Source organism: Fukomys damarensis, unplaced genomic scaffold (assembly GCF_012274545.1).
Source record: "Fukomys damarensis isolate Sample0158 unplaced genomic scaffold, DMR_v1.0_HiC HiC_scaffold_11, whole genome shotgun sequence".
In the NCBI taxonomy this organism is placed as follows: Eukaryota; Metazoa; Chordata; class Mammalia; order Rodentia; family Bathyergidae; genus Fukomys; species Fukomys damarensis.
The window spans coordinates 9,085,352-9,106,768 of NW_022900923.1; the positions used below are offsets into that span (position 1 = coordinate 9,085,352).

At 43.5% G+C, this 21,417-nt stretch overlaps 1 pseudogene; it reads right to left on the minus strand.

Annotated features, from left to right (window-relative positions):
* The window catches only part of LOC117285511, a 31,741-nt pseudogene extending 11,240 nt beyond the window's left edge, over positions 1-20,501 (minus strand).
* Positions 20,502-21,417: the final 916 nt, after the last annotated feature.

Below are 21,417 nucleotides of genomic sequence, written 5' to 3' on the forward strand. Positions count from 1 at the left end.
GGGAAAAAGACTATCTGAAGACAGCAGAGATCCAAGTTACACATCCACAAGAGACACAGCACCAAGATGGCTGACAAGGGCCGCAGATTTAGCTCAGTGGCGCTGCGCCTGCCTCACAAGCGCAAGGTCCTGAGTTTGATCCCCGGTACCACACACACACACACAAAAACAAAAACAAAAAACCCCAAAGAATGGCTGAAGCTGGAGATGTAGCTCAGTGGCACCGCACCTGCCTGGCAAGTGCACGGTTCAATCTCTTTGGTACTGGTTACAAAAAAAGATAAAAAAAATTGCTGACAAATCTAAGATTAATTGGGCTTAGTAACCTGTTTATAGAACTAATAACAAAAGTTTCCAGCTATGGGGAAAGAATTTAACATATAGATAAGTGAGGCATATAGAACATCAAACACAAGTCTGACACAAAAAGAGAATCTTAAAAGCTGTTAGAGAAATGCAACAAATCACTCATATAGGTAAACCCGCTAGGAGTACAGCCGATTCTCCACATAAACCTTAAATAAAGGCCAGGACAGCTTGGGGTGAAGTGTTTCAAGCCCTGTGAGGAAACAACTTCCGACCCAGATTATTGTAGCCTGCAAAACTATCTTTCAAAATTGATAGAAAAACAAAGTCTTTCTTTGGCAAAGAGTGCTTTAAAGATGGTTCAACATATGCAAGCCAATAAATACAATACATTACATAAATAGAATAAAGACAAAAATCACAGGAACATCTCCACTGATTTGGAAAAAGTTTTGATAAACAAGGCCTGTTCCTGATAAAAAAAAAAAAAAACAACTTAAGAAAACAGGTATAGGATGTTATCTCAATCTGATAAATGAAATTTATGACCAGTTTACTGCCAATATCATATTCAATGGGGGAAAAACTGAAAAGCTTTTACTCTAAAATCAGGAACAAGACAAGGATGTCTACTACTCCTATTCAATATAGTACTCAAAACTTTAACCACAGCAACCAGAAAGAGACAGGAAGAAGAGATATCAAGAGGAAAGGAGGAAGTCAAACTATCCTTATGTACAGATGAGGTTTTTTTTTTTTTTTTTTTTGGTACTGGAATTGAACTTAGGACCCTGTGCTTGAGAGTCAGGCGACAGAATCACTGAGCTAAATCCCTGGCCCCAGATGATATGATTATTTATATAAAGACCTGAAAATTTCACCAGAAAACTCCTAGAACTAGTAAACAAATTCAGTAAGGTAGAAGGATACAAAGTCAACAGAAATCAGTAGCATTCCTGGACACTGATAATGAACCAAAAAAGAAATTAAGAAAATAATACCACTCACAATAGCATCAAGAGATTTAAAATACTTTGCCATTAACAACACAAAGGAAACAAAAGGCTTCCATAATGAAAACTACAGTACTCTTGAAGGAGACAGAAGAAGACATCAGAAAATGGAAAGACGTCCCCCATTTCTGGATGGGCAGAACCAACATTGTCAAAATGGCCATATTTCCAAAATTGATATGGGAATTTAATGCAGTCTCAATAAAAATAACAACAGCATTCCTCACAGAACTAGAGAAAACAACCCTAAAATTCACATGAAACCAGAAGAGACTGAGAACAGCAAAAGCAATCTCAGGCAACAAGGGCTTAGCAGAAAACATCACAATCCCAGATTTCAAATTGTATTATGGAGCTGCAGGGATAACAACAGCATGGTGGGTCAAAACACACGTATGGAGCGACAGAACTGCACAGAGGATACAGAAAAAACCCAGGCACCTTCAGCCATTGGATCTTTGATAAAGGGGCCAAACACATGTGCTGGAGGAAAGACAGCCTCTTTAATAAATGGTGCTGGGAAAACTGGCTATGCACATGCAAAAGATTGATTCTAGACCCATATGTCTCACCATGTACTAAACTAAGATCAAAATATATCAAAGATCTAAACATTAAAACAGAAACACTTAATCTGCTGTAAGATAGTTAAAATTGAAAACATACGCACAGGCAAGGACTTTTTGAACAGAATCCCAGTTGCACAAGAAATAGCATCAAGGATCAGTAAATGGGATTATATTAAATTAAAAGGCTTCTGCACAACAATGAAAACAACCAACAGAGTGAAAAGACAATCTACAGATTGGGAAACGATTTTGCCGGCTGTTCTTCAGACAGAGGACTAATAGCTAGAATACATGAAGAACTCAAAAAATAGATTTAAAGACCCAATCAAAATATGAACAGCTGAAATGAATAGATATTTCTCAGAAGAAGTACACGTGGCCAATAAATACATGAAAAAAAAGTGCGACATCCCTGGTCACTACAGAAATGCGAATGAAAACAATCCACTATTCCATCTTACTCTAGAAAGAATGGCTATCCTCAGGATCACAAATAATAACATGCTGGTTAAGGCTGTAGGGGGAAAAGGAATCCTCCTACATCGTTGGTGGGACTGGAAACTAGCGCAGTCACTATGGACATCAGTACTGAGATTCTTCAGAAAACCAAAACTAGACAATCTACTCGACCCACTTCTGGGTTTCTTCTGGAAAGAGCTGACTACACCATATTACAGTGACACATACACACCTATGTTACAGCAGCACAACTCACAACAGTTAAATCTTGGAAGTGGCCTGTATGTCCATCAGCAGATGAATACATAAAGAAAATACGGTTTTTGTATGCAGTGGAGGACTAGTCTGCAATATGGAAGAAAAAGTTTGAGTCATTTGTAGGAAGACGGGTGCACCCTGAGATCATAATGGTCAGTGAAATAAATCGGACACAAAAGCTTAAATTCTGTGTAATTTCTCTTCTATGAGAATTCCAAAGTGTAGGTGACTTAAAAAACAAAATAAAAGATAGACAACAGGAAACAAAGGGGACCTAGAGCCAGAGAGAGAAGGAGAGAGAGGAGAGGAAGATGATGTAGAAAGAATTAAGATGTGTTATGCGCATCGTGAGAAGTTGGGGCCTTCTCATGATGAATGTAATTATGATCGATACACCTACAGTCTTTTTGCCTGATCGAGTAGGGATCCCATCATTAAACCTGAAAATTCAATAAATGTAAACAGCATACCTGTCACAGGGAAGACTATGCACCTGGTAATAGAGAAACAAGAAAGACTAAGACACATTGCATGGGAAGAGAATCAGGGGGTTAGAAAGAGACAGGAGAGGTGGGAGAGGCCAGATCTCGAATGACCTTTAGAGCCATGCGTCAGTAAATGGTGGTGCATACACACAATGGGGCACTACTCAGCTATAATGGGGATTACGTCACGCCCTGTGCAGGAAAATGGATGGAACTTGAGACCTCTGAAGTGAGGGACATGAAACATAAATAAGTAAGAGTTAAACAAAGGCGGGGTGGCAGAAAACAAGAAGTCAGACTCGGCAGAGATGGATCAGGGGATCAAAGGGAAGGGGGAGGTAAGAGGATGGGGAGTGGCAGTAAAGGAATAAAAAATGCCAGCATAGTTAGGTGTCTGGTGAAGGTTTTCTTCCTAGGTATAGTCTCAGGTGGCCTTCCACAGTACACACACACACACACACTCACAGAGTTGGGCAGTTCTAGTCCCTTTCTCTTCTTACAAGGACACAAACTCCACCCTCATTACCTCATCTGGCCTGAGGGACCCCCCACGCCATCCCACTGATGAGCAGCGTTCAGCATGAGCTCTCGTAGGAGGTGAACACACAGCCCAGCACTCTGAGTCATGGCTTGTACCTAGCTGTCCCTCCAACACACACACTCGCAGAGTTGGGCAGTTCTAGTCCCTTTCTCTTCTTACAAGGACACAAACTCCACCCTCATTACCTCATCTGGCCTGAGGGACCCCCCACGCCATCCCACTGATGAGCAGCGTTCAGCATGAGCTCGAGTAGGAGGTGAACACACAGCCCAGCACTCTGAGTCATGGCTTGTACCTAGCTGTCCCTCCAAGGCCTCATGAGCTCATCGGTGGGGCTTTTAGGAGTGACTGGATCATGGGTGTGTGATTCTGGATCATAAATACGTGACACAGGATTAGTTTACTGACTGGTTTAACATAGCTCTGGGCATGGATAATGGAAGACCCACCCAGGGTGTGGGTGGCACCAACCCATAGGCTTGTAGCTGGCTGAAATAAAAAGGGAGACAAGAAAGGCTCTGCTTCCTGCCGGCCAGGCCATGGACTGTTTCTCCCCTGCCAGGCCCCTCTGCCCTGGAGCCAGCTGGCTATGGAATGACAGTTCTACAAACTATGAGCCAAAATAAACCTCTCTTCCTTTAACTTGTCGGGATTAAGTACTGTGTTCTAGCAATAAGAAAGTAACTAAGATGCCATGACTGTTTTCTTTGCTTTCTTGGTGCATTTCAAAGTCCTCCCAAGACAGCAGTGGACAGAACTAAGCTGGAGCCAAGAGAGTGTGGTAGCGCGGGGTCAGTGCCCTTTATCTTCCTAACTGGCGCAGCCTTTCCATACCAAGATTCCCGCAGCTTCCCGAGGGGCTCGTGTTCTGAAGGTCGCCTCTGGCTTCAGGCTCCGGCTTTTGCTGAACCAGGCAGTCTCGGCACAGTCGTGTGTGAGAGCAATGATTTTCTGAAAACAGAAGGCAGCAGGGAGGGAGATTTACATCCAGCTCCAACAACAGGAAGGGCAGTGTGAGCTCTTTCTCTTCAGAAATCCTTCAGCCACTTCTGGAATCACAGCCTGTGCCAAGTCCTGTGTGGCTCGTCCCCCTTTCACTGGCAAATTCCAGCCAGCTCATCAATGCTGTTTCTGCCCCCCACCCCAGTCCTGGGCTTCGAACTCAGGACCTTGCACTTGTGAGGCAGGCGCGGTGCCGCTGAGCTAAATCCCCAGCCTATCAGCGCTCTTGTGCGTCACCTCAACTCCTGTGGTCCTGTGTCAGCAGTTTCACCTTCCACTTCCCTGCTGCTCATGAAGGATTTCTCAAAACAAAAGTGAAGAGAAATTCTGGCCCCAGCTACTAATACATTGTTCATCCTGATGCATAATTTTGAGAAAGACTAAACGTCCCACGCAGGATCAATAAATGTTCCACCCACATCTAGCTCAGGAGTGAAAACCACATTCATCATCTCTGTGGAGAATGCGACTCTTCCTTCCTCCTGGCCATGTGTAATGAGAGCCCTATTCTGGTTAATGATAAATAACATCTACAGCAGATACTCAAATTCATTACAGTCACCTCCCCCAGCCATATCCACAGCGTCTGCATTTGAGGATTCAACCAATCATCAATCAATCAAAAATATTTGGGAATAATTTGAATCCATATTAAATATGCACAAGCTTCTTTTTCTTGTCATTATTCCCTAAACAGTACAATTATTTACACAATACTTGCATTGGGTTAGGTATTTTAAGTAACCTAGAGTGAAGAGAGAAGGCTTCAAAAAGAATTTCCTTCAGGGTTTTTTTTTTTTCCATCATGAATGGATGTTTTTGTCAAAGGCTTTTTCTGCATCTATTGAGATGATTATGTGATTTTTGCCCTTGCTTCGGTCTGTGTGATGTAGTCTTGCATATGTTGAAGTACCCTTGCATCTCTAGGATGAAGCCTATTTTTGTCATGGTGTATGAACTCCTTGATGATCTGTAGCATTCTGTTTGTCTTGCTGAGGATTTTTGCATCTATGTTCATGTGAGGGATTGGCTTGTGCTTTTCTTTTTCAGTCTGGCTTTGGAATTAGGGTAGTGCTAACTTCCATAATGGAGTACTTCTCTGCCATTAAGAAGGATACATTTAAGTCATTTGTAGGAAAGTGGATGAATGTGACCATACTGTTCCATGAAATAAATCAGACACACAAGCTGTTTGTTTTGTTTGGTACCAGGGATTGAATTCAGGACCTTGTACTTGTGAGGCAGGCAGCGGAACCACTAAGGTAAATTCCCAGCCCTCACACAAGCTTAAATATGTATACTTTCTCTTATATGAGAAATATGAAATATAAATTAAAAGTAAAGTGAAAGACAATAGAAAACAGGGAAATACGTCTTTTGCAAATGAGGAGCGATGTAGAGGTGGGGGAGGGAAAGGGGAATTAAAATTAAGATATGTTAAGCACATGCACCTACCCTCTAAGACGAATACAAATGTGTACTGCAAACATGAAAATGGAGAATTAGAAGGAAGAGGAGGAGGAGTGGGGGAGGAGGAAGACAACTGACTTGCTCACTGACATCTAGGTGGTAAAGCAGCAAGGCTGACTTCAAAAGGGAATCTTGTGTTGGGTGTGGAGGCACACACCTGTAATCCCAGCAATTGGGAGGCTGAGGCAGGAGGAGTTCCAGGCCAGTCTGGGCTACACAGTGAAACTCGGTCTCGACTCCCCGCAAACAACAGCAACAGCAGCAACGTGAAATTTGAGCCCCCAGCACCCCCTCCATCCACGGTTGCAGGCTGTTGGTATAAGGGCTTCCATTTCATAATTCCATGGTTGTGTTCTGTTTTGTGACCCTGGTGTCAAACGCAGGGATGCCCTCTCACTGTTACATCCCCAGCCCCCCCATTAAACTTTTTCTTTTGAGACAGATCTTGCTAAATTGCTTAGGAGGGATTGGGCTGTGCAATCCCCCCACTACTTAATTGTAATGATTTCAGAGGATCCTAGGATCCCTTGACTTTTACTACAGTGCAGTGCTGCTCATGTGCAGTTTGCTTTAATATTTAGGGTTTTCTAGCTCTCCTTTCTAAAATTCACAAGAAGTCCACCGATTGTGCAGACTCTGCTTTAAGGTTTTGTTTCTCAGGGATAGTACAGTGAAGGGAATAAGCAGGAGGATCTTTCCCTCAGTTAACCATTTCCTAAATAATGGCTTTTCAGGGGCAACACTGGCCAATACTGGCAGAATTTAGGATCTGTATTTCACCAGACACTGGCGGTGTGTCACACGGACGCCACAGAGTTGCCCACTACAGCATGCAGACTCTGTATGGAAGCCAAGTGCATTTGAAACATCTGTCTACCAGCCCCCGTGTACGGGCCTCTGTCTCATCCATCTTAGTTAGCGAGCAGGCAAGACATCATAAATTGTCTCTGCTCAGAAATTTTTTTCTCTAAATAACATAATGAGTATTGATGCAGCCAGAGTGCAGTGAGTAGGTGGGATGGATGGTTATTAGAAGAAAAAAAAAAATCAATGCAGTATAACTTCAAGACTCAATCTGCATTTCACTTTGGGAAACTGTGTTGTGGTCTGGAAAGAAATGAATTTGAGAGCAGCTGTTTGAGACTTGACAAAAGAGTTGTGCTGGTGCTGTTCAAAGGTGAAATATCAGACAATGGGAGGTGGAAGCAGTTCGGTCTCACTGAAACCTGGATCAAGGGCTGAATTCGATGACACCTGGGATGGATGTTTCCTTCTGCAGTGCCAGATCCGAGTAGTAGTAAGGGGATGTGTGGCAGGAACCTACTGCGGCGATGAAAACACAGTCTTGGAAGTTAATGCTAGATTTGAGGCCAGCTGCTACAGTTTGGATCTTGGATGTCCCCCAAGGCCCTTAAAAGCTTTGTCCCAAGGAGGGTGCCATTGGGAAGAAGTGGACCCTTTAAGAGGTGGGCCACAGGGGAGGAAGTGAGGTCATTAGGGGGTGTGGCCTGGAAGGGAACTGTGGAACCACAAGCTTTTCCTTCCTCTTTCCCGATTATGAGCTGATTTTCTCCACCTTGGCTCTCACCATGTTACCCTACAGGCTCAAAGTGATAGAGCAACTGACCATGCACTGGAACCTCTGAAACTGTGAGACAAAAGCAACCTCTTCCCTTTATAAGTTGATTATCTCAGGTATTTTGTTTTGATGATGTCAAGTGAACACATTAGCATTGCAAATTGTAACCATGGGCAACAGCAGCAAACCATTCAGCAACTTACTTGCTTTGTCTGTAAATAACAAATCACGTCCACCTTCAAGGTAAAGATAATGGAGATGCAGAGTCTGGCATATAGCGTATAGTAAGTCCTTGATAGAAAGCAGCAATCAGACTTCACACTGTGAGATTGTTTCATTGCAAAACAAACTGTAGAGTGAATAGTGTTATGAAAAATTCCATCATTCTTCCTCTTGTTTAACTTTTTTTTTTGTACCAGGAATTGAACTCACAGCCTTGTGGTTGCCAGGCAGGTGCTGGCTGCACTGCTGAGCTACATCCCCAGCCATCTTGTTTAACTTCTGAGATGCCCTCCTTCCCTCTCTCCCCCCGCCCACCTCTTTGATCAGGGATTTCTTCAAATTAAGCTGTCCAAATTTAAGTGATGTGTACAGGATGAAGAGAGTTCACAAAGTTTAAACGTTTATACAGCAGGCTTCTTTTCTTCTGCGCTAGGTCTCTTTTCAGCTGCTGGTGCCTTGGTAGATGCCACCCCGCCACACACCCCAAGCCTTCTGCTTCTTAACATTAGCAGGCTTCTTGCCTTTCCTCCCTCCCCAGGCTTCTCACCCACAGCCCCTTCTTCACCTGCTTTGGCTGCAGTTGCTGCTTCGATCACCTGCAGTGTGGGACTCCTGGCCTGGCAAAGAGTGGGATTCTGGTTCATGGTCTCTGCCTATGGATTTAGCTTCAACATGATTCTCAGGTTTTCAGTTGATTCTTTCTCAGGACTCTATGGTGCCTCTTCCTGTGTGGTACTCAGAGGGTTCTTTGGATCTCTGGACTTTGCAAGACTCTACGGAGGTCTGATTTGATAACCTTAGGTATGGTCAGGTCGCAGTTAATTTTTTTACATGATACTAGGGTTTCAACCTAGAGCCTTTGCATTGAGTTGCATTCCCAGCTCTTTGATACTTTTTATTTGGAGACATTGTCTCACTAAGTCACTAAAGTTGCCCAGGCTAGGGTTGAACTTGCGATTCTCCTACCTCAGCCTTATAGAGTGCTGGGATTCCAGGTGTGTGTCACCATGCCTGGCTAGGTCAGTTACTTTTGAGGGAAGCAGCTTTATACCAAGTGCCATACAATTCATCTAAGCACTTTCAGTCCAAATGCAGGAGCAAGGGGCCGGGGATTTGGCTCACTGGTTCTGCTGCCTGCCTTGCAAGTGCAAGGTCCCGAGTTTGATCCCCGACACCAAAAAAACAAAACAAAACAAAACAAAAACCTGCCTAAAACCAAATGTAGGAGCAAGTTTCACAATGCTCAGCTTGCTCACAGTAAGCAGAGTGATGCAGGAATGCTTCTAAAATTTCTGATGATGACATCATCTCCATTATAGATGATGCAGGGTCCCCTGTACTGGACACAATGATGGATCCTCATTTTGGCCTTTCCAGCTCTTACTCACTGAAAGACTTTTGGTTTTCTTTTGATATCATTCTAGACCTTAAGTTTCTCAAGAAGCAAAAGAGCCTCCTTGGTCTTCTTGTAACCTTCCACTTTGGCTTTGGCCACCACCGAAGGAAGTTCAGAAACTTCTTTAATATGATGACTTTTAGACAGGACCGGTGCTGGTGAGGCTGAGGCAGCCAGGGCAGAGCAAGTGGCATCTTGATTTTGGGCTGTTTTCCCTCTACGGTGCCAGCAGTGCCAGGTTTGGGTTGGTACAAACATAAGATTTCCCGGACACATTTCAAAGGCACCCTAGCCAGACCACCTTGGATCTGGGAATTTGAGCCAGAGCTCTGCCAGTGCCTGAAGACTCAGAACTGATCCATGACCTGCTGACTCACTCATGGCAGAGGGACACCTGTCATTTTTACGCAAGTTGGTGTGACCCAAATTCATAACATCTGGTCAGATGGGCCAGGTGACATTTTTGCCAGACGACTCCTCTTTTCAGGGCACATCGATATCAGAGGACAAGCACAGGGTATGGCGGGGAGAGGACAAGGCCATGCTCTTCTCAAGATTCTTGGTCTTAATCTATAAAACTGTAAGGCTAACGCTAATGGTAATCTCTTCCATTGAATACATGATGCTGATTGCTGTGAGAGCAACAGATAAAATATGTGGAATGATATGCAAGATGGCGAAGGTACGGCAGTGGTATTTCCAGGCCCTTTCCCCCTGTACAGAACGCCCGTGCCTTAGGAGACAGCCTTCTGGGGCACTCATGAAAAAGTCAGTGCGCTTCTTCCTACACGCGTGTGGGGTAACAAACCCTGCCCAGTATAGGCGGATGATAGGGAACGGAGTTTCCTGGAGGAATCTGTCATGTTTGACAACCAGGTTCTCCTCCCTCTTGTTTGTCTTCCAGTCCCTCTCTGCAAACAGCCGCTACACACCATTGAGCAGTGGAGATAAACGATCTTCCAGGAGAGCAGCTAATAGTAATCTGATGTGCCGCGGATGGAGAACGTCACGCTAAGAGTCACAGCACATAGCTGCTGCTTCCTTCTGCCCAATCGGCTTCTCACAGTTCGGGGGCTTTTGTTTCTAAACAAAGCGTTGGGGATGGATCTCATATGCACTTGTTACAATGAACCAAATGAGGCAAAGGGGCATAAGAAAAACAAAATGCTCTTCCTTCGTCTCTCTCTTTTATTCTCAGTTTTCAGAGCTACACCATGCTGACTTGGACGTGGGCTCTGCCAACGTGAAAGAGTTTTCCAGCCACGAACAGCAGTGAAAGTCATCGCTGGAACGACTTTGAAAGTCAAGAGAGGAAATCAATATCTGTATCCTTGAGAAATAAAACCCCCTGCTATCACGTTTTCCACACAATCACAAGTGGGTTATCTGGAGATAAATTTAAAGTCTCAGAAATTGTTTATTAGAATGCACACAATTCTTTCACCAATGACGTAGTCATACCAATTCACACAAATAGAAAATAATTTAAAATCTGATCATGGTGCAATCCTTTAGCACAAAATGAATTAACAATTCCCCTTTCTGATGCCTAAATGATTTCTCACTCTATAATAATGAGCCCTGGTGAGTTTTCCAAGCCTGTTGTCACACGTCACTCTGGAAGGGTAACCGGTCCTTGGGACAACAGAAACTTTACTGCCCCACACACCCCTTCATTTATTACACGTTACCCCAGATCCTTTCCCCGTAACAGACAATAGCATGAGTGTAAGAGTTTTTGTCAGGTTCTCTGAGTCCTAGTGAATTGCCAAACCTGAAGGTGGTTTTGGCAACACTCCGGGAGTGGAGTTAGTGTTAGAAGGGTGGTTTTATGTAAATTCCTCCCTCTATCTCTGTGTTTGGATCCTGACTAAGGCTACTTAGACTGTCAAACTAAATACTGCCTATTAGCTGGCTCAAACCACAGAAATTTATTTATGTTTTTTTTTTATTTCTGGAAGCTGGAAGTCCAAGATCAAGGTGCTGGCAGCGGTTTTCTTCCTGGCTCGCACATAGCTGTCATCTCAATGTCACCGCACATGGTGGAGAAACAGGTTTCCCGGTATCTTTTTCTATTTTATGAAGATTTCTGTAGATCAGGATTTCACCCTGATGACCCTGTGATAGGTAACTGCTGAGTCAGCTGGAGTAGGAAATGCCCAACTGATTCGCTTAGCACAGTTCTGGGTGTGACGGACTGGGTTTACTGAAGATCAGAGGCCCACCTGGTGTGGTGGCACCAACCAACAGGCTTGTAGCCTGGATGGAATAAAAAGGGGAAGAAGGGAGGCTCGCTTCCGCTTCTTCAAAGGAGCTGCAGCCCTTGCCTTTGCCTCGGGGATCCATCTCCTGGCTTCTGCCACACCGTTCAGCCTTACAACACAGACCCTTCAGATTCCTGACACAGATTTGCACGGGACTCTGCGGTGAGCTCCAGGCCTTCGACCTTTGCCTGGCTCTTTTGGATCTCGAGTGCAGACAGCCCTTCTGCACTCTTCCACACCTGACTCTGCAGGTAGCCACTGTAAGCCTACCTTATAAATTATAGAATCTCTTTCTCTACTGAGCACTGATTGGTACAGATCTCATTTAACTTTTATCATGTCCTTAAAAATGCCCTAACTCCGATATAATCACATGGGGATTTTTGCATTTTAACATATGAATTTACGAGGTGGTAGTAATTCAGTTTACAGCAGACCCTAACTCCTTATATTTGGGGGTCACAAATCTTGGGCAGACCTGGCAGTTCAGGAACCATGCACTGACTTCCCTGTTTTGATGGTGGCCTACTATAACCTGAGGCTATAATTAAAAAGTGTACCTGAAACATGCAAGGTGGAATAAGCCAGACACAAACAAAATATTGTATGATTTCACTTATACATGGTATCCAGATTAGTCACATTCACAGAAAAATAAAGCAGAAATGCCAAGGTCTAGTGAGAGGGGAAATGAAGAGTTAACTGTTTAATGGGTTAGTTTCAGTTAGATGAAAGGAAAGTTCTGGAGATGGGTAGTCACGATGGTTGCCTGAAGATATGAATATAGTTAAAACCACTGGATTGTGAACAGTACTTAAAAGTATTAAGATGGCAAAATGTACTATATAAGCAGCCACAATTAAAAAGTGCATATGATTCATTAACCCGTTACCATTTTCATCATTCAGTGGAATTGAAATTCTACCAACAGACGGCTAGGACAGCCTGTGACACTGAGTTTCTACATTTCCGTTGCGATCTGAATGCTGCGTCCCTTAGAATAGGAAAGGTCTACTTTGGCTCACGGCTTAAGAACTGCCAGCCCATGGGCTGAGAGCTGACAGCAAAAGAGAAAGAAAGAGAGGAGACTGGGACCCCAGGATCCTCTTCAAGGGCATGGCTTCATGACCTAAATACCTTCACCAGGCCTCACCCCTTGAAGTCCCTGTCTCCTCCAAACAGTTCCTCCCTGGGCATCAAGCCTTTAATGCCTTGGCCTCTGGGAGACGTTCAAGAGCCAAGCTACAGCAGCAGGTAATACTTTGAGTGGTATTTAGTGCTCTTACAAGAAAGGTCACAGATAGTCCCCTTCCCCTGTGTAAGGACACAGAGAGAAGGCAATGTTCCACGTACTAGAAATCAGGCCCTCATTAGACACCAAATCTCCCAGTATGGTGATTGACTTTCCAGGCTCCGCAACTATGAGAGGTTAAGTCCTGTTATTTATCAACTATCCATTTGTTACGGCAGCCCAAATGGATTAAGGCAAACTTCTAGTTCATTCCTTCTGAACTACCGGTACATATTTAGCCATATCTATCACTCACAGAAATAGACTGCTATGTGTCACCAAAACACATTTCCTTCTCCTCTTGGGCATACATTTAGGTTGATTTCTAAATGAAGAGAAGCTGCATCTCTGAGATCTGTATCACATCTAAGTCTGTCTCCTCTGTACGTTAACCTCTTTTTCCTCTATTTTAAGAATGGGCAGAATTACAAGGACCCAAAGGAGGGTCAGAGGAACACAAGAGAAACACTTGTAAAGGGTTATTGTTTTGGTATCAGGAATTGAACTCAGGGCCTTGTATTTGCCAGGCAGGTGCTAGCCGCTGAGCTACATCCCTGGCCCTATGTAATGGGTAATTATTATTGGTCAAGAGATAAATTTATGCTATCTTAAAGTCATGGAGAATATTCCAGATTTTCCTGTTATAGGAATTTGGATTACCTTGCCTATGTATGCACCCTTCGGGAAAGTTGTTTGCAATAGGCTTTGTTCCATGAGAAGAGCTAGATGTCCAGTTACTTTTATTATAGAAGCACTACTAAGACAAGAAAATCTTTCATTCCCTCTCGGAGAAACAAATAGAAACCTTTTTCTTGAAACACATTTCTAAAAAAATTTTTCATCAGAACATATCCAGTAATAGATTTTAGCAACTATTATACAGTAGGTTATTAAAATGAAGTGTGAGGATACTGGCCCAGTTCCTGCATGGACACAAAAATAGTGTTGTGGTCTGTCATACTTTAGAAATGTGGCATTTAAAAATAGTATAGCTAACAAAAATTACAGCACTTCGAAATCATGTTTAATCCCGTATATTACTTCAGCATTTGTATAAAAAAGTTTGTTCATGTATCAGGGGAAAGCATATACTTGTCCCATGATAAATTTTCAGTGTGTGAAAATCCCCAACTGTAAACTGGGTATTTAACATCAGATATTACAGTGGACGCGCAAGGGGGTGGAGGCTTGCTCACCTAGCCAGGGAGCACAGAGACTGCAAAAGCCTGGGGTCCTAATATCCCAAAGGGCGTGTGGCCAACCACCTAACTTCCTTTCACTAGACTGCACCACTTAAATGCTCCTTTCTTTTCCAGTAGTGGCACAGGCTAGGGATCCAGTCTTTCACACATGGCCCTTTGGGTACATTGGGTTTCTACTGTAAATTAGTGGTAATCTAGATTATACAGGAACAATTTGAGTTTCATGATTTGGAGCAATTCCTCCTCAAGCCCAGTCACTTTAGGGTGTCCTAACAAGTGGATCGGAACCTTGGTGGCATCTCGATTTTGGTAGCCAGCTGGTCTTTCTACTCACTATGGGTTTCATAACACTGAGGCTAGAAAAAAGAAAGAAACAGGGAAATCTGCAGGCGCCACGTGCCATGGCAGAAGTAACCACGTCCCACCAGGAGGTTTTGTTGGGACCAAAGACTCCTGATCACGAACAAGTCCTGCTGAAAAGCACTGCTTTGGGCTTCAAATCTTAGCTGATCAGGAATATGCAGGAATCGACAACTGTCTCTCCTGAGTGCACCTAAGTGGGTTAAATCGCTAAAACCACACGCCGACTTACCAGGCAGGTTTATGAACAGTGCATACACAGAGGCATGTCCTTTAAGTTCCGTGTCAGAAAACGGAACAAAATGGAGAACAAAATGTTAATAAAGCCACTTCCCTCATTCATACACTCAACAACTGCTGGGCCAGGGGCAGCTCGGTGACAGGTGCTTACCCAGCACTCACAGGCCCTGGTTCCATCCCCAGCGCTGCAGAACTGGACCCCACGGACCAGACCTCCTGCTTATCACGTCTCCCCAAGAATGGAGTCAGGGTTCCATCTGACACCTACCCTTTTCTCAAGATGGAAGGGAAGGGAAGGGAAGGGAAAGGAGGCCATGTCCTGAAGCACTGACTGATTCTTCTGCAGATTTACTTTTTCTGGCGGGGTGCTGGGATCAAACCCAGGGCAGTGCATGCTAAACACATGCTGTACCCTTGAGCTATAACCAATGGGCCCCTCGGCAGACTGGAGCTGAATCTATAGCTTACCCAGAAAGCTCCTGTCTTAGTTACTTTCTTCATTGCTGGACACAACCCCCAACACCCACAACTGAAAGCAGAGGTTTATTTCGGCTCACATTTTGGTGCACTTTCAGCTGGCTCCAAGGCAGGCCTGCAGGGCACAGGGAACCGGCAGCGGGGAAGCTGCTCTCAGCAGGGCAACCCGGAAGCAGAGAGTGAAGGGAGGAGGAGGAGCAGCAGCAGCGGAAGTAGAGAAACACTTGAGGCCCCGCCCCCTGGGACCGCCCCTTTGGGGGCCAGTCAGCGACGAGCCTGCGCAATCCAATCACCTTCCAAAAGATCAGGGAGCGCCTGATCTCTTGGGGGACGTGTAGATGCAAACCCTAATATCTATTTTCTTGTAAAAGCCCTGGGAACCAAATGTAGATTTTCACGATTTATGTAAAGGAATCACGGACCATTTCACAGCTTTCTATGTTCGTTTTTAAAAATGTCAACAAGTTTGTTTTTTAAAGTGTAATCAAGTCCTTGCGATCAGCAATGTCTAACTTCACAGATGAGGTTACTTTGTGTCAAAAAAAGTTACTGTGGGACACAAAGCTACTTTGTGTCAGGCAGGACAAAGTATGCTCCCTTTGGTAAAAATAACATTCCATTCTATTTTACTGATTTTTGTTGTTGTTGACTATCACAAAGGAGTTAAAAAGAGCTATCCAGAAGTGGTGTATATTTTTATGTAAAGCCAACCACAGCTCGGTTGAAGGCTAGTTTACACCAAGGAAATAAAACCTGAGACTTGGCTCAGTCATTCCTACGGCCATTTGTTCCCTGTCCTCTGCTGCAGCGTGGATGGTTCTCGTGTGTTGTCTTTGCCAAAATACTCATATTTTCTCTCTTGCATTTTGGTCACTCCTGCACTTTTAACATTTGAGGTGTTGGGATGTATTCAGGTGGAAGTTCTCACCTTAGGTTGAGGGCTAAGCCGTGCTATCCAGAGTCCCAAGGGGATGGGTAACTATTTAAAAGATGCTTTTCAAAAGCTTAAACCAAAACAAAAACAAAAATGATGCCTCGGTGTTTATTTTCAACTTCTCTGCCCTTGTATTTAAGGCAGCTCTTCTTAAAGTAGCCTAGGGTTAGTTAGGGATGTTTTTTCTTTATTCAGTTTGGTTTTCTTATGTGTATTCCATTTATTAATTTTATTTTTGTTTTATTCTTATCTGTTGCTAGATTCATCAGTTGAGTTTTATTTTTAGTTTCTACATTTTTACATTCTAGAATTTAATTCAATTATCTGGTACAGTTTTCCATTTTCTGCCAAAATTCCCAGTATTGTCTTTTAGTACTTCTGGCACATTAAGCAGAGCGATTTTAAATCCTGTGTATGGTTTATCCTTTATTTGGAATACCTTTAGGACTATTCTTATTACAGTGGACACTTGACTTACGAACTCAGTTCATTCCTCGGGGCCGATTCTAACTCAAGTTGGTCAATTGGAGGTTCAGGCTCCTCTCCACAGCCTTCACAGTCTCTCTCCTGTACACAGGCAGATCTCAGGGTCCCGAGACAGACACTGGACCAGGATTTCTCAACCCCACACAGGAAAGGATGTCGTAATGCCCCTTCCTGAACTCTTTAAGGGTTCAGTCTGTATCTGAGACCATCTGGAAGCACAAGCTGCCAGCATGTGGGTTGTAACTCAAGACTTTGGTTGTAAGTCAAAACCAAACGTCTGGTCGTAACCCACGTTGTTCATATGCCAGGCTGGTCGTAACTCGAGGGTCTGCTGCCCTTGTTTTTCTCATGTTTTGTGCACATGGTGTTTCCTCTTTGTATGCTTGGTGATTTTTCATGGCATACTTCGCATTGTATACCAAACGTTGCAAATGTCTCTGATGTTATATTTTTCCAGAGAGAACATTTGTTCACTTGCAGTGCACAGATAGGCAAGGAGCAGCAGCAGTGCCCGACCATTTAACCAAAGCAGTGATGACAATGACTGGAAGCTCCCTGTCAGGCGTGCTCGCTCCCAGTTCCCTCTTCCTCCGTGTGGCTTGTGCTTCAGTGGCCCACCTGACCGCTGCGGCGGGAAGGGGCCAACCCTCCTGAGGTGGTCTGATGGCCGACGCTGCGCTTCTGTCTCCCTCAGTCAGCATCTGTGCTTCTGGGAGGAGCAGGCAGCCCCGGAGAGAAGAGGCTGCAGATTCTTGACACATCTTTCCCTGCCCCTGTGTATCTCTGATGTGTGCAAACAAATGGGTATTAACACATTTTAGGCTGCTTTTCTGCAGCTGGATTGATCAGAACTGCTTACTGCATTATGATAGGGAGAGAAACAAAGTTTTTAGCATGGCATTTCCTTCCTTCCTTCCTTCTTCCTGCCTTTTATTGGGAATTGAATCCAGGGTCTTTGCACCGGGCTATGTCCCTAGCCCTCTAAATTTTTTTCATTCTGAGACAACTCATCTAGTTGCTAAGTTGCCTGAGCTATTTTGAAGCCTGCAATTCTCCTGCCTCAGCCTCCCAGAGTGCTAGGATTACAGGCGTGCCTCACCAACCTGAGAGGATTGACTATCTTTGTGTGTGTGTGTGTGTGTGTGTGTGTGTGTGTGTGTGTGTGTGTGTGTGTGTGTGTGTGTGTGTGGTACTAGGGATTGAATCCGAGGCTTGTGCACACTACATTCCCAGCAATTTCAAAATTTTCTATTTTGAGCCAGGGTCTTGATAATTGATCATTCTGGCTTCAAACTTATGATCATCCTGTCTCGTCATTCCAAGTAACTGGGATTTCAGGTGTGTGTAAACCATGTCTAGCACGAAGAGGCTTGTCTTATTCATCATGTGCACTCAGCAAAGGACTTGGTAGTATTAAAACACACGATTTTTAAATATTTAGAGGATAAGTGAATGAGAGCAGCTTTTCTTTGAAATTGGTAGTAGTGAATGTTATTTTTTCACCCCGTACCGAAAATTGAAAACAGTGTCATTCATGAACATAGTATACCATGGACAGGGCAAGAGGAGCTGTCCATCCTGGGTGGAATCAACTGCTTAGAGTTTAGGCCAGCAAATAATTATTTTCCCTGAGGAGGAAACTAGAATTGCTGGTGCATGATATAAACCGATGACATTGAGTGAGTTATTTCATGGCATTTAAACTCTCAATGTAGAAGGGACCCTAGCATGTGCAGAGAGACGTCCCCACTTCAGGGCCTAATCCTTGATGTTCTAGTGCTGTGATAGTGGAGGAAATTCAGAGGGTCGGGTGGGAACTATGCAGCCAAGCTTATGAGGGCGGCTGGATGCTGTGAGTGGGCCTTTTGGCTCTGGCCTACTTCATTTCCCCAATTGTTTCTATCCTGGAGCTTCGGAGACACGTTTATTTGAACTGGATTGTTTGTAACTGTGTTTCTACTGATAAACTTGGTTAATACACAACAGTAAGCAGATGGTCAAAAATTATTTCATCATACTGCCTGGACCTGTATTTGATCTTCTCTCTGTGCCAGATCACAAGGTCCCTCAAGGACAGGGAAAGTCTCATTCATTACTCTGTTCTGCAGCAGCAGTGCCAGTATTGCAGAATGAATGCTTAGGAAATGTGAATTATACTGAAGGGTTTTCCCCTCTGTGTTACTTTGCACATAAAACACAGTTCATATACCTTATATGGAAAGGAAAATAAATGGCACCATACTGAAAGATTCTTCAGCTTCCTGGGCTATAAATTTAAGAAAAATTGGCATTATGCAAAATAGAACATATTTATTTAAAACAGGAGGGGAAAGCTATACTAATGAAATGGATAGAAGGCCTTATTTGATTAAGATAATGAGATGAGATAAAGATTAGTGCAATAAACGTATGCAGTAAAAGGAAATGCTACATATTGAAAGATGAATTCATGAAAGTCAAAGAAAAACCAAGGCTCTTCACGTAGGAAGATTTTCAGTACCTTCACAAAGCTCAGTTGAAAATACCCTTCTCTTGTTGCTCAGGTTCTTTTTTGTGTTATTTTAGGTGTTTATTGACACTGAAGTCTATCTAAACAGCTATCTAGAACTCAGGACCACATTAAAGAAAACCAATTGAACCTCTTACATTCATGATTAATTTAGCCTCATGATTACTTTAGCCTTCTCCTTGTTTTCAGGTGATACTGACACCAAATATTCAGATAACCTGTGACAGTTCATTTTGGTTTCTGAGGCAGGGTCTTGCTCTGTAGCCTCAGCTGGCCTCAAACTTTCGATCCTTGAACTTGCTAACTTCCCAAGAAGCTGGGATGACAGGTGCACACCACCATGCCTAGGTGCTTCAGTTCTCTTTGTCCTGCTTCAGAAAGTCATTCTGAACAATTTTTATATTATTTATAGAGTTTTACATTTATTATTCTTTAACATTCCTTGATTTTTGTCCTTATGAATTTGTCCGCACTCTAAATGAGAATTCCTCAATAAGTTTGTGTTGTTGTAGTTAGCTGTGTCAGTCATTAATGCAGATCTATTAGATATTTTGGATTCATCACCTTTTCAGAAATGCCAGTAGGATTCTCTTTCCTAGCATTATGCTGGGTGAGATCATGTGACCAGTTCTGGTCATTGTATTATGACAAGAGTTACTTTCTGCTTAGAGAATTTAATGGATGAAATAAGACCCATCAGCAAACTCTGTCCCCTCTTACATGGTAACAGTGACACTTGCTCTGTCCCCATGGGTCCCTGAATGAGATGACAAGCAGAGCACCATGATGAATATGTAGTGTGAACAAAGTTTTATGACTTTGAGCCAATAGGATTTGGATATTGCTTGTTATTGCTGCTTATATCCAGGCTTCATTATAGAAATAAGACCCGTATATATACATATGCATCTATACCCACAGAGACGGAGTCACTGGAAGGAGTTGGCATATGTGATAGTTATCGGTTTGCAAGGAAATAGATTTGATACAGGACACATAAATTTATAGGAGTGTTTTATAATATTCATCCAAAAAGTCAAATGCTGTCCATGTACTAGAGACCCGAAGAATCCAGCAGAGGGCTTGGGTCCCATGGCCATGTCCTATAAGGGTCTAGCCAGAGGCCCAGAGCCCACAGCAATGTCTCATGCAAGTTCATATTAAGGATCTGCATCAGGCCAGTGGTGGAAACTAAAGCCTGCACTGGCAACTTGTGACAGAAGGCTGAGGGATCTGCACTGGAGCCAGGAAGTGATGCTCAAGGTGAAGCCCAGAGCTCCCTGGAAGAGAACAGCAGCCATCTCTGGTGACAGGAAGGACCCAAGCTCCTCGGACGAGCACAGCTGAATTTGTATGAGCCACAGCAAGCTTCTCCAGGAAAGTCAACAGCATACCACTGGCAACAGACCTCAGGTGGGTCTTCCATGCCCAGAACCATGCTCGTTCAGTTCAGGGGGAGTTCCCATCTAAGTTGACCATCAGTCAATCCACTACAGTGTATGTGACTACGGGAACTGCTAGACAAGTGTGAAATCCGTCAGGATGAGCAGGCTGGAACCCTCAGGCAGGAGCTGACATTCAGTCCACAGATACAGTGTTTTCTTCAGGAAGCCTCTTCAGGACGTTCTGCTCGTAAGTACTTTCAATTGATTAGTTCAAGCCCACACAGATTATTGAGGATAATCCTCCTTACTTCAAAAAGTGAGTATTAACACTAAAGACATCCATAAAATGTTTTCAGAGCAGCACCAAGATTAGTGTATTTTTGAATAGCAGGACAGTAGTTTAATCAAATTGACACATATGGCTTACCATCATATTGTATCATAGCAGAGTTAGGTTACTATTACATGAATGTAGGAATGATTTAGCCATATACAATGGTCAGCATACCTTAGACTTCTTAAATATTCTCTCTTGTGCCTCCTTTTTGTATAAAGAACTCTCAATGAACTAAGTGACAAACTTCCAAATACAGAATTTGCTTCTTCATTTGTTTTGAGACAGGGTCTTGTTCTATATTCCAGGCTGGCCTTGAACTCACTATGTAGCTGAGGCTGCCCTTGAACTTCTGGTGATCCTCCTGCCTCAGCTTCCCCAGTGTTGGGGTTACAGGCGTGCGCCACCACACCCTACTTGGAATTTGCTTTCGTTTATTTATTTGATACTGGGGATCGAACTGAGGTCCTTGTGCTTGTGAAGGAGGCGGTGGAACCACTGAGCTAAATTCCTGGCCCTGAAATTTGCTTTTAACTCATAAATTAAATGGTAGTCTGTGGAATTCTTTTCACTTTTGGATGATGGTTCATGAAGGGCTACATATTAAAACACATAATTATAAATTATTATTTTAA